Here is a 12,706-nt window from a genome sequence, read left to right as displayed (position 1 = left end):
CCGCCTGGAGTCCGTGGAGGGTATGTGTATGGTTGTTCTGCTTAAAGCTCATATATAACTCTTGGAAATCCATTGTGATTGGCCCAAGTGTGCGAAGCCATTCAGCACCTAAGACAATGTCGCACCCTCCCATGTGTATGGCAAACATGTGGGTCTTTAACTGATAATCCCCCATTTGAAGTTTGACATTTTCACAACGGCCTTCACATTTCATTGTCCCCCCATCAGCAATTTGGACCTGGAAGTTAGAAACTGCTCGGACAAAACAATGCACTACTTCCATGACTCTTTGATGGATAAAGTTATGTGTACTACCACAATCAATCAAGACTACTACTAGGTGATGCTTAATAAAACCTTTGATTTTGAGAGTTTGGGGAGAAGAAATCACGGCCAAAGCATGCAATGAGATAATTGGTTCTTTAGGTACATTGTCCTGCTGGTTGTCCTCTTCTTCCTCCTCTGGTTCCTCAAGTGGTGGGGCTTCCTCCGATGAACTGTGATCAATAGCATCAATTTGAAAGAATTTGGGCTCCTTGCATTTATGCCCGGGGGAGTATTTCTCATCACAATAGTAACACAATCCTTGCTTTCTTCTTTCCGCCATTTCTGTTGGTGACACTTTTTGAACCTTGAGTGTCTGGTAGTGCTTTGAGCCTGGGTGGGGTGACCCTTGGCTACGAAATTTGGGCGATTGGATTGGGCCGCTAACGCATGTTCTACTTCACGAGCTATCCTGCAAGCATCCAACCATGAGATAGGGTGTTGCAGTTGGACGTGGGCTTGTATGGCTTCTTTGAGACCACTGACAAAACATTCCAAGTAGAACTGATCATGTAGACCTCCTGCGCGGAAGGCTAAGGATTCAAAGGCTGTAATACATTCGTTCACTGTTCCTGTTTGCCGGAGCTTAGTGAGACGACCCAAAAAGTTAGATTCATGGTCAAAGCAATCCATAAAAGCTTTTTTGAATGTCTGCCAAGTCAAGGGCCTTACATAGCAATGTTAATGCCATTGCCACCATTGCCATCTTTCATTGTCCAAGTACATGCTACCCACATTAAGCTGAGTCGCATCATCCATGATGTGAGCAGTGTGAAATATTGCTCTTTGTGCTATCCATGTGGCCGGATGAGAGCCATCAAATTTATACATGTCCAGCTTGGGTGGTCGCGGCTGGGATTGTTGGTGGGTGCCAAAGAGGTGAAGAGACTGACTAGACTCACCCTCAATGTTTTCATTGCCAATATATGCCTCCGCGCGTTCCTCCATCTTGCCCTTTGAGAGTGTTTCATCTAAGTTCTTCCTTTGCAACAGTACATCTTTCAATTGTGATTCAAGGTTGTCAATCCTCTCATTGGCCATAGCTTGAGCTCTAGTTTGTACCATGCATCGATCCGATGTACTTGAAATTTGTAAGAACTGTGAATAATTTTAAAAACTATTCCTTATGAACAAAATATGAAATAACAGAATATTACAACGATTGCAGAGACAGTAAAGGCTTCTGAAATTACACATCATGATCCTGTAATAAAAAATTTTGAATTTTATAAATTTGATTGACAGAACCAATGAAAGTACTTACCTGTAATGCTACGGTCAATGATGCCTCAAACTACTCCTGCTGCGGTTACCAAAAGACCGAAACCACCCAGCCAAACTGAGCAGAACCTTGCTACTCAGTCCAGTAAACTTCTCAGTTGAAGCAGACTGTTCCCCCGTGCCCAGAAACCTCAAAACAAGCAAGGCCCAGCTGTTCCTGATGATAAACAAACTCTCTGTGTATAAACTTTCCTCCTCCTTTCTTACCCCCCTGTCTCCAACCGTCCCTTCCTTCTTATAAGTTGCCATTTACCGACATCCTTCATCATCGTGTCAAAATTATGATACGTGTTGATTTTTATAAAGAAAAATTTATTTTATTTTATTTGAATATCTTAATTTGAAATAAAATTTATTTTTTTATTTTAATGATTTAATTTTTAATTTTATTTAAATTTATAAACTTTAATTTACTATAAGTGGGTCATTACATAATTTGGGACCGCCCGAAATTTTTTTGCACTAACAATTGAATGATACCACCTTGCTCAGCTCATCGACCTAATTCTTATGGGCTAAGTCTCTAATAAGCATCCTGGGGGCCTTGCTTAGGAATACTGCAGTGGCCGAATCCCAGAAAATTCAATGCTGCCCAAAGTCCTATGAAAATCACGCCCAGGTATAGGAACCCACACAATTAGTCAGATCTGAATGGCGGATCTGATTGTTGCGACGACTACAGAGCCCAAACTGCTAGATCTGGATGGCGGATCTGATGGATCTGATAGATCTGAATGGCTGATCTGATAGATCTGAACGACGGAACTAATTGCTGCTGCTGCGACAAAACCCCACTTGCGAGATCTGATCTGGAAAAGATGATGCGTGATCCAGAGATAGAGAAGGGAACTATGGTCTCCAGGAGTGTCAGGTGCTACAGATCGCAATATACATAAGGGTCTAACAGTAGTACTCAGCCCAATCTTTCAGGGCACTAACCAAGGAGGATCAACCGTACCCTTAGCCGTACAACCCGACTACCCTATCGTACGTGCAAGTAATCTCCCCAAGCGCTGTTCTCGGTGTACTGTAGCAGCAAGACAACCAACGTTTATCTATGGCGAGGTTTCAAGGGAGCTAGAGGGCTTCAGATATACCCAGAGGGTACTTGGAAGACAGTCTGTGCGCGGTTCTATCTAATGCGCTACTACTCGAAGGGGTACCCACAGGGGTTACAAGGGAGTCCAACAAGCGTGACCACCTCTTGTATTTCCTGTGTGCATGCCTCCCAAAATCTGTAGGTTTATGCGCTCAACAACAGATCCCGTGGTTTAAAAACGCCGAAACACGTCTCTAGCCAAAAAAAAAAAATTGCTAAAAATTGGAGATCCCACCGGCCCTGGAAAGCGCTTTGATACCACTTGTTATGCTCTTAACCTGCAAGATGATACCCGAATAGCAAATATGCGAAGAAATATACCCAGAACATAGAACAATGAGAAATAACAGCAAGTATTTTATTATTCAAAAAGCAACGTTCACTTGCCTCTTCGGAGGGGCAACCTCCAATAGAGATGAGCTCAATTACAAAATAAAACACCATGCTCCTCGAGGGAAGTCTCTATCCTTTATGTAGGATTCATACATGCAATACCATGGTTCTTATTAATACCATCTATCTAATACCATGGCCCATTTGCAACTAACTGTGGTCCCTTCATTAAATGCGGGTTAACCACTTACAATTATTAATATGAGCTTTATTGACTCTTTACTTAACTATAACTATGACTTGATCCTATTACATAAATAAGGGGGTTAGGGTTGGACCCTAACATTTGCAAAAAGAACGCCTTACCAGAGCCCATCGGAAGCTTAGACCACTTCGATATGATCCTTACACCATTACCAAGGTTGTGGGAGACAATGCTTTTGAGCTCAGCATTCCCCCATTCCTTGGTTTGCACCCAGTGTTCAATGTGGACTGCCTTTGACCATACTTCCCACCATTACTGGACACATCAGACATTGCAGAATAGCTCACACCAACAGAGTTAAACCCAGACTGCATGGAATAGGCCACAATTGATCGGATTATGGACACACAAATCAAGAACACTCGCCAACAAAAGATACAACTATATCGAGTTGTCAAAGCTAGCCAACTCCTGCACCAAGGCAAGTAGCTCACCAAGGACCAAGTTCAGCAGAAGTTTCCCCATCTCATGGAAGCACTCAATGCAATGGGGACCATTGCTTCCTAAGGGGGGAGGACTGATCCAGGTGGATGTTGGTGGCCACCCACCTATTCCACTTGGACCCCCACCACTGTCTCTTTCGGTTTTTCAATTTCCTTAATTGTAGCATAGTTTACTATTTTTGGCAACTCTTCAAATCCTAAACTTCCAGAGTCATTTTGAGGGCCCTAAACGGTGTTTTTTGGGAAAACCAAAGCAAACATAAGTCTTCGACTATTGTTTGCCATGCAAAAGTTGTAGTCCTCAGATAGATCTTTCTAGCGAGGTATTGTGTGCATCAAATAGAGATCGTATGCCAAAGTTACGATCCCGGGAAGTTGATGTACCAATTTACCCACACGAGGCCCATAGTTTTGGCGCTTTATCTCCTAGGGTTAGGTTTTTGGATGTTAAGGGTTTCCATTGTTTCTCAATAATAAATAGACCTTCGAGCCTCATTGTAACACAATTTAGAGGCATTTAGCCGCCACATCTCTTCTCAGAGATATGCTAACATCGCCCGAGCTAGTTTATTTCCATTCTGTTTGTAAGCTTATTTCAGTATTTGATATTAATGAAATGAAGTGTTATTTATGTTGCATCTCTGTATTTATGGTTATATCTATAATTTGTTGCGTTCCTATTTAAGTTCGAATCACCATTACATTAGAAATTTTGAGGCAAATGGGGAGGTACTAGGGGGATTGTATAAATGCATTGGGCGCATGGTCCCAAATCCCAAGACTCAAGATCAAATTCATAACAAGCTCTTGAATTTCATTGAGAGTATCGGTAACTTTGGCATTTCTATGGTTGTAAGAAATAGAGCAAGGGATCCCCTAGGTAAGAACTATCAAAATTTGCAAATTATTATATTACTCATTTCAATTTGCAATTGTTGAGTCCAAGTTTCAAAGTCATTTGCTAATACTTCTTTGCCTTCCATCCTTTTTGCAACCTATTGGTGGCAACAATTTGGTGGTGAATGCCCTCAATTGCAAAAATTTGCAATTCAAATATTGAGCCATACATGTAGTGCTTCAGGGTGTGAGTAGAATTGGAGTGTGTTTGAGCATATACACAATAAGCAGAGGAGTTGTTTGGAGCAAAAGTAGTTGAATGACATGGTTTATGTTCAGTACAACCTTAGGTTGAGGCACAACCAATTGCTGAACAAAACCCCTGAATCAAGCAACATTGTCTTGGGTGACTTTGATCCAACATCAGAATGGGTTGTGAAGAGTCAAGCACCAACATTTGACAATGAATACCTTTCTTGGTTGGACTTGGACCCACCTCCACAGGTTGCAGAGGAAGATATATCAAAAGTACCAGCTTCAGGGCAGGGGAATCAAAACATAATCCCATTACAGACTTGGAGGGTACTCAATCTGTAGATGAGGATGAGGATGAGGAGGAGGATGATTCTAATGATGACAATTAGCACTTGTAGTTGTAGTATTGTAGTATCATGTTATTTTGGACTATAGAGGCCTTTTAGAGCCTACTTCATGATGTATTTTGGTTCAACGATGTTTTTACTAAGTGCTATTTTGGTTAATGCACTATTACTTGCTATATCAATGAGAACTTTTGCATATTTGTGTATAAATGGTTTGGATTCTCATGAACACATGAATATATATGTTTTTCTTTAAAATTTGAATATTTTATGTGTTTTTGGCATACCGGTTTCGGTCGAGTTCTAATAAAGTCCCAGTCCACAAGGTTTTCTGATTCAGACATCGGTTCAGTTGTGATAACATTGCTCTAAACCTCCAACTTGATACAATGTGCTAGTCATTAACCCTCCAAATTTGCAAGTAGGCAAGCCTAGGCATTAACAAGGCTCAAGCCTTATGTTGCAAATGGGAGATTCCAGCCTTGGATTGTAAAAGGCTTAGAAGGTACTATTAAGGAATTCTATTTCAGTAGGTGCCCCCTCTGGGGGAAAATCGTATCATAGTCTTACTATTTAATGTCTTATTATGACACCTATTATGGCCAAGATAAGAGGATCCTTTCTTTCCCAAAGTATTTGGAAGACCCAAGAGTCCATTAAGCCCTTGTTGACCTAGTGATATCTCTAAATAAGAACTGCGTATCTTTCAATGATCACTACATATGGTGGGCTCTATTATTGGAGGATGGTAGCCCAACATCCTTGATTCCCATCCCTTATGTTTTACAAGAAAGACATTATTTCGGCCTAAATTTGTTTGGACTGTCATAAATTATTGGAAATATTTTGTTAGTAGGATTTTTTTTAATGGTGGAATTGAATTAAGTGCTATCAAATATTCCAGGGCGCCCCAAATTTTGAAGCTGGATAGTTGTAGGTTCGATTTACAAAATCCGCCAGATTTGATCAAAATCCTGTGAGAATTTCCATAGTGGTAGCTAGAGGCTGCTGGAGAGGACCGTGTGCGCACTTGGACAGTGGAGCCGATTCCAGACAATCAGTTGTTGGTCGCCTCCTCTTTCCACCAATCGCAGGTAATGACCAATCGCCTTCCGCCATGGAACGCACGCATTCTCAACACATGTTGCCTCCATGCATGAGGTTCTGGTAAGCGGGGGTACGTGGTAATAGCTCCTCCCTCTATTCATGCAAGCTCCATATCCTAACCTGTCGCCCTCTGCTATTTATTCACGCTCTTGCTATCAACTCTGTTTTCCTCCTCCGGCCACCTGGGCCGGGGAACACCTACTCTTCATTCGAGGATCGCTTGGCATCCTGGCCTCTCCTTTTGACTCGGCTCTCCTGGTCCTTAGTGCACTCGTGGCCTCTCCATGCAGGTCAGTAAATTTATCCATTGCTTCTGGAATCGCTTTATACATCTCAATTATTTAGAACAGTGAACTGGTTTTTAGAGATCTCTCGTTTTCTCTCACAGAAGCTTATGCATATCTGTTTTTCTGCTCATGTTACTAGGAGTTATGTCTGGGTTTTTCTGCTCATGTTACTAGGAGTTATGTCTGGGTTGTTTAGATTAGGTCGTCAAAGGTCTTGTTCTGGTTTTAACTGATAATCATGTTTAAACTCCTGAATAGAATTAAAGCCTCTTTCTACATCTATAGTCCCTGTTCAGACCTTCGCCTCCGTATTGGGAGATGGTGGTGCATCATTCACGTATACTATTGTTGTTTTGACTGCAACAGTCAGCCAGAAGCTTAGGGGGAAACACAGTTTCGATGCGGGTCTATATCTAGGGGGAACACAGTTTCGAATCCATCCTCAGTAGCCATTCTTTTTCCGGTGAGATGCTATTGCCGGTGTCAACATTTCAAATCTTTTTCCGGCGGGTCATGAAGGTTTCTTAATTAACGTCTCTGATACATCTCTGATGATATCTACTTCCTTCACATCTTCGCCATCTCTTTTCTTTCAATTTGACATATTGACGGCTGCGCTGGCCTCTCTGGAGTCTTCGCTTTAAATTCTCGGCCGTCCTTCACCTTCCTCTTCCAGAACCTGATATCATCCTGCTCTCATTCTTTACCTCGTTATCTGGCCACAGACCTGGACAATCTTCCGAGAGTACTATGTCTCTGTACGTCTCCAGGTAATACCTTCTGCCGGATCCATTTAGAGATTTATCAAGTACTGTTTGAGGACCTTGGACTCCCTTTCTCGATCTACCTCCTCTGATCAGAATGTCAGAAGACAGCGACTCTCCTGCCACGCGGGCTCTTTTTAGAGCTGCCATTGAAGCAGAGGAGGCACGTGATGATGCCACACAAGATCCCAGCTGGCATGCCACGGTGAATGAAATGCTGGCTCCCAATTGGATCCATGACTCCAAATCGGGCCCCATCTCTTCTAAAAATAGAGGCCATGTTAGCGGTCGGCACCCACACAAACCTAGAGAGCCGGTCAAAACCGTTCCCCCTCCTAAAGCTGTCTCTGTGACGGGTTCTTCATTGTCTCAAAGGATCGACAGTCTCCAAAAGCTCGCACTGGTTGGAAAATGGTATTTTCCAGAAATGAACGAGGAAAGCATGAGGAAATGGGTCACAGCTTCTTGGTCCCCTCTTATTGGCTACACTCCAATAATTTCCCGCCTCATGAAAGATTGGCTCTCCTTCCATTTTCAGAAGGCTTCGGATTTAGAGCTGATCTTGAACAGACCCTGGGTTTCTGGCCGAAGTTTTCTCTCACTGTCAAGATGGTTCATGGGGTTCGACCCGCTCAAAAACACTCCTACTCACAGCATGATTTGGGTCAAGCTCCCAAATCTGCCCTTAGAATTATGGACGACTGAAATCCTCATTATGATTGGCGACGCTGTTGGCAAATTCATTTACGTCGACCCATGGGTCAGGGGAGAAAAAGATAAGAGAATCGCGTGGATTCTCATTGAGAGGCCTTTCAAGGGGGGCTATCCGGACCAGATAGAGATATCATGGGAGGGTTTTAAAATTCAACAAAGGCTTGACTTCTGGGGCATCCCCTTTCGATGCTCCTCATGTCATCGAACGGGTCACCTCATTAGGAACTGCAGGTTTCGATCTAAATACAGGAAAAACAGGTCTCTCCCAGAAAAGAAAAGAAGTTCAGGGCCAGATTCTGAAGATGTAAATGATTCGGAAAATCTCTCTTTTCAATCCACTGATCTCCGATGCTCTCAGCACAAATCCCAATTTCAATCGGAGTCGCCAAAACTGGCGGATTTTCCTTGTCCTCCCATCCCTGAACCTCAAGATGAGGATCCTGTTCCCTCTCCGCAGATGAAGAATCAAGCTGATTTCGTGGTGGGAACACACCCGATTCAGATCTCCTCCTCTTCGCCATCTTCAAATGGGCCGCCCCTTGTCATGCAAAAGGGTAAGCAACCGATGGTAACCCCTACCCCTCTCAACTCCCCTACACAATCCCCTGTCAACAGTCTTGATAGCGATATTGAACTCCTCCTTCAGCGGAATTCTTCGTTGCTTGAACCTCTCACCATTCATAAGCCGCTTTTTCCATCCATCAGCCCCAATTCAGCCAAAAATATCACTGTCAGGAAGAAGAAAAAAGGAGATAGCCGTCACTTTCGAGGCAGAACTATTGCTTCTGACTTGGGGGTCACCAATCTGTCTCTCGTGGAAGTCCCGATCATGGAATCTACTGTTTCTCAGCCTCTTAGAGCATGTCAGGCTGGTCAAGCTTCCAAATGACTTTTTTAGTATCTTTTAATATTAGGGGACTGGGTGCCGCCCCTAAATTCCTGGCGCTAAAAGAAACTCTTGCTTCTGCTCATCCTCTCATCATTTTTATACAGGAAACAATGCATCCAAGTTTGGTCTCTCTGGCTTTTTTCAGAAGAATGTTCCCCAGCTGGTATATGGTTGCCACAGATGCGGAAGGAATGTCAGGTGGTTTGGCAGTATTGTGGAACCCAGCTTTTGTCAGTGCAAAGGCTTTCAAATGTTGTGCTGGGATTCTCATCTCAGCTTCTATCAGAGGAAGGTCTCTGCCTATCAACATATTGAACATCTACGCGCCCTACAGGGACAGATCTCTTTTCTGGGACAAGCTCTTTGAATCTGAAATTCTAGACATAAAATCCTTGTTAATTGCAGGTGATCTTAATTTGACCCTCCATGCTGCGGAGTGCTGGGGCAGTGGTAGAAAACAGGATTGCTTGGCCGATAAAATGTGTAGGGAACTGCTAAATAGGAATTTAGTGGATGTTATTCCGGACCCTATGCTCCCAACTTGGGAGAATGGCAGGACGGGCTCAGCATATCTTGCCAAACACATTGACCGCTTCATTATTAATGTTAGCATAATTGAAAGATGGGGGATGCCTGTTGCCAGAACGGGTTTGGAGCCCTCCTCCGATCATAGACCCATCTTCCTTGCATGGGAGCACTCGAATTGCAAGCTGGGGTACTCTTTTAAATTTAACAGCTCCCATCTTAAGGATGAATCCTTCAACGCTCTTATAGCTGATTCTTGGAGGGATATCCATCTTTCTCAAGAAGCTTTCCTTCTTACCTTCCGGGAAAAAATTCAAATGCTCAGAAAAGCTGCCAAGGATTGGCAGATCAAGAAGAGGCGTTCCGACAAACAAGAGCTATCTGCCATCAAAGAACAAATAAGTCATCTCACAAATTCGGCTCAGGATGGTCTAACTTTTGATCAAAAAGTCCTCATTAGGTCCCTGGAAAAAAAGAAGATCGAGCTGCTGCAAAAGGAGGAAGCATTATGGAGGCTTAAAAGTAGAGCGACATGGCTCAAGGAGGGTGATCGAAACACTAAATTTTTTCACAACTTCGCAAATGCTCGCCGGGCCAAAAACTCCATCTGGAAGATTGAGGATGGCAACGGAGGTTTTTTCCATTCTCAACAGGATATCTCGGAGGAAGCTTCCAGATTTTTTCAAAACCTTTATAAAAGGCAGGACAGCAACGCATATGACTCTTTATGGGCTGTGGATCAGATGCCTGTAATGTTCGACGAGAACGCAAATGAACAGTTTTCTAAGCCTATCATGGAGGAGGAACTTCTGGACACTATCAAAAAGTTCAAAAGGGACAAAAGCCCTGGGCCCGATGGCTGGCCGATTGAGTTCTTCAGTCATTTTTATGATCTGTTCAAAAAGGATTTGCTGGGAATGGTGGATGCCTCTCGCATGTCGGGGAACATTCACAGTGCGCTATTTGCCACCTTTATTGCACTTATACCCAAGAAGGATAAAACGGAATCGCTCTCTGATTTCAGGCCGATAGCCCTGTGCAACACTCTTTTTAAAATCATTTCTAAGATTATTGCTGAAAGGCTGAAGGCGGTTCTAAATTCATTCATTACAAAGGAGCAGCACGCCTTTTTAAAAGATAGGCTTATTCTGGACGCTGTTGCTATGACGCAGGAGTGCCTATTCTCAATTGCAACAAGAAATATAGATGCCGCAGTCCTGAAGATTGATCTCAAAAAGGCCTTCGATTGCGTTGACTGGGGCTTCCTTCGCATCCTCCTGGCAAAAATTGGATTAAATGCTCAAGGTATTCGATGGATCATGGCGTGTGTCGAACACGTTAGTTACTCAGTTCTCATCAACGGCATTCCAACTTCTTTTCTTCCTGCGGAGAGGGGCCTTCGCCAAGGTTGCCCTCTATCCCCGCTTCTTTTTATACTTGTAATGAATTCCCTTAGCACTCAGATCAATCGGGCAGTTGCAGATGGGCGATGCAGGCCGATCAAAATCTGCAAGGATATCTCCCTCTCACATAACCTCTTTGTCGATGACGTTCTCCTTCTCGCCATGCTTTATAAATCTTCATGGGTCTGCTTACATGTGATTTTCCAGAAATTTCACTCCCCATCGGGCCTCTCTATCAATAAAGATAAATCCACTTTGTTTCACAATGGAACAAACCCGGACATCGCACAATGGATCGCTGCTCGTTTTGGCATAAATTTGGCCTTGATAAAGGATGGGTTTAAATACCTCGGCTTCCATTTAAAAGCAAAAGCTTATCATGCAAAGGATTGGCAATGGATGGTCGAACGTTTTTACAAGAAAATCTCATGCTGGCAGTTGCGCTTCTTGTCTTTGGCAGGCCGATACATCTTGGTTCGCTCTGTTCTCTCCCAACTGGTGGTATATTGGAGCCACCTCTTCCTTCTTCCTGCATCTATTACAAGGAAAATGGCTTCTCTGGCGGCATCTTTTTTATGGGGCAGCAAAACATATCAGTCAAAGATCCATCTTGTTAAGCTGGATTCCATCACTAGGCCAAAGATGCTGGGCGGTTGGGGCCTTCTGCACTTGCCGACTTTGGGGAAAGCCTTGCTATGCAAATCCCTCATCAGAGGTATTTTCGGGAAATGCCAGTGGAGCACTCTCTTAAAACAGAAATACCTCAAACGAAAATCTCTGGTTTTTTGGTACAGAAGGCGCTCTCTTGGCATCAGTCGAGGCTCCCCCATTTGGCGGGGTTTCAGAAGGATCCAGCCTCTCTTCGTGATGAATCTGAGATGGAATCTGTACTCGGGCTCCAACATTTTCATTGCCATGGATTCTACTGTTTGTGATCTGGAATCAATGATTCCCCCGGATCTGCTTTCTTTCTTCTTCCAAAGAGGCTTGTTCACATGGGACAAATTAATAAAATCTTGGTCATCTCAGTCCCCTGTGTGGAAGGATGCGGATGATTTATCTCTTCCTCTCCCTCTTCGTCCCTCTTGGTCTTCTGCTATAATTGGTTTGTCCAACAGGGGTTTCTCTCGATCGGGTTCCAAGGATGAGCTCGTCTGGTCACTCAAGATTTCAACACACCCTATCACTGTCAGAGAACTTTATGCTGCTTTTCTTCCTCATCAATCACCTCCCTCTCCCATCTTCCCCCTCAAATTCTGGAAAGCCTCCTGTCCTCTCAAGATGACTCTTTTCTCATGGCTCCTCTTCTCGGACAGGAACCTCACCTGGCAGGTTCTCCAAAGAAAGGGATGGCAGGGCCCTAGCAGATGTCCAATGTGCCTTTCAGATGCTGAATCAAACGCACACATGTTCTTCAGTTGTGCCTCAACTTCATCAATCTGGTATGAATTATCTCTGATATATGGTTTTCCTTATCTAGTTTTTTCATCTGTACAGGAAGGTTTCAACTGGTGGTGTGCACAGTCCCCCTCCTGGTGCACTCTGTTTATCCTCACTTGCTGGTATCTTTGGAAATGGAGGAACGAACGTATATTTCAGAACTCCAGTCGGGCCCTTGATTCTATCCTCACCCAAATCATGGGCAATCTGCCTCCTGCAGATTAATCTCTTTTTGGCTCTGGCTCCTCATATACAACATATTTTGGCATTTTTTCTTTCAATGCTGATGAACCTTCCTACTGGACAGTCTCTCACTATCCTTTTTGGATGGACTGTTTCTGTTTGCTGCGGAACGTGGTTTTTGGTTCATGTGGTTTTGGTTCATGTTCTCTG

General features: G+C 43.5%; 1 protein-coding gene across 4 annotated transcripts in view; it reads right to left on the bottom strand.

Moving 5' to 3' along the window:
- Positions 1–12,706, bottom strand: part of LOC149226735 (uncharacterized protein At2g37660, chloroplastic-like) — a 126,517-nt gene that overhangs the window by 113,190 nt on the left and 621 nt on the right. The window lies entirely within an intron of this gene.

The sequence above is a fragment of the Pinus tabuliformis genome, chromosome J, assembly GCF_031772625.1.
Source record: "Pinus tabuliformis cultivar Carrire ecotype Pingquan chromosome J, CPIR1, whole genome shotgun sequence".
Lineage (NCBI taxonomy): Eukaryota > Viridiplantae > Streptophyta > Pinopsida > Pinales > Pinaceae > Pinus > Pinus tabuliformis.
The sequence above is the reverse complement of the archived record's forward strand: the minus strand, read 5'-3'. Positions and strand labels throughout refer to the sequence as shown.